The sequence below is a fragment of the Cynara cardunculus genome, assembly GCF_001531365.2.
Source record: "Cynara cardunculus var. scolymus isolate 2C chromosome LG 1, CcrdV1, whole genome shotgun sequence".
In the NCBI taxonomy this organism is placed as follows: domain Eukaryota; kingdom Viridiplantae; phylum Streptophyta; class Magnoliopsida; order Asterales; family Asteraceae; genus Cynara; species Cynara cardunculus.
In genome coordinates, this window is record NC_037528.1 from 33,481,892 (window position 1) to 33,483,806 (window position 1,915).

Sequence of the window (1,915 nt, forward strand, 5' to 3'; positions counted from 1 at the left end):
CGTGTCTTGAGCGGTATTCATTCATTTCTTATCCGGTTTAACACTTGTTTTCTATTCTTTTCATAAACCGGACACCTCTTGCACGGTTTATTCATATACCGGTTAAACTTTGAGCGGTTATTTTTGAACGGTTTGACTCTTTGACTATAAATAACAGTTTTACTATTCTTTTTATTTTTTTACCCTCGACTGTTCATCGTCGTCTCTGCTTGATATCCGCCTGCACCGTTCGATCTTGCTTTGAAGGACTTAAATCAATCATCATTCGTGTTCGTTTTCTACTCATAATCTAGGTTTTTGATTCGATTTCCATATCTTATTGCTTCATTCATTGATTTGATTTCTTTGATATTCATAGACGGTGTTCGTGTTCTTAGTTGGTTATTTTGTCATAAGTGATTTCTAATCTCTTTTTAACTAAGTTTAGACTTTGATTAGAGTGTATTTTGGTGTGTTTTAATGTTTCGTTTGAGTCTGTGATAAGTATTTTAATTTGTGTTGATTGTGTAATGTGTTTTTTTGTGTTTTTTAATCATTTCATGTTTGATTGGAAATCTCACCGGACACGGTGATAGGATTTTAATCCGTTCAACCTTAAACCGGTTGATGATTGTCCGGTTTAGTGATGTCTTGGTGAATTTTTGTTTGTCGTCCGGACTTCTAATCCGGACAACATTATTGAATGTTTTTGTTGTTTGTCGTCCAGACTTGTTATCCGGACACTTTGTTTTGAATGTTTTGAAGTGTCTTGACCGGACTACTAATCCGGTCAATGTGTTTTTGTTTTACAAATTTCCTAAGTGTTGAATTTTTTTTATTATATTTTTTTTCATTTTGTTTGTGTGTGTGTGTGATTTTTTTTTGTTTGTTTGATTTTTTATTATTCAATAATACAATGGGTACTAATAGTTTAGAATTTTTACAGGTATAATGGYTGAAATTCAACATCAGTCTGACGAGGAATCTCATATTCCCTCTGTCAGATCTGACAACCTACCTCAAAACATACCTGCCCAACCCATTGACTCTGAAACCCTATATTCTCAAATACAATATCTTGAAATCAAACCCAATAACCATCATTTTTCTTTCGATATGCCTGTCGAATATCCTATTATCTCAGAAATTTTGAAAGGCCATCCTATTTCGTATTCTTTATCTGCCTATACACAAGTTCCCATGGTTTATCTTCAGCAATTTTGGGGAACTCTTTCTATTGAAAAGGACGGAGAAGCACTATATCTTCAAGGAGAGGTCGATGAGTATGTTAGCCGTCTAACACTGAGACGTCTAAGACGAATACTTCACCTTCCTACTTCCGGACCAACTGGATTTGAAGACTTTGTATCAGACGAACAACTATGCCTTGATATCAAACTTTTAGGATATTCTGCAACATTGAATACTCCTGCTCAATTCAAGAGACGCTTTCTACCGTCAATTTGGCATCTACTGTTCTCGATACTAAATCGGTGCTTAACTTCAAAAACTCAAGGAATTGATACTTGCAGTAGCACATTCTTAAAATTCTTCCATGGCATAGTGTTTTCTCGACATTATGACTATGCATTGGTGATTTGGAATGAATTGCTAGAGTTGGTTAATGCTAAACGATTCCCGTCCAAGGCAAGAAAGTTTGTGCCTTTTCAACGATTTCTGCAAATGATTATTAAAGCTATGATGGATGCGAATGAGAATATTTCGGCCAGAATACATTCAGAAAAAGGGCCAGCATTTGTCATGACCAGAATTCGACAACATACGGAAGTTGAAGACATGGATTCTATTATGCTTGTGCCATCAGAGTTGATTGCTTTTGTTGATCAGAATGCTAAGTGTGTTATAGACTATAGAAGAGTGATAGATCCGATAGTTCAGCCAGAACCGGTTGAACTTGCCCAAGGATCACCCCATG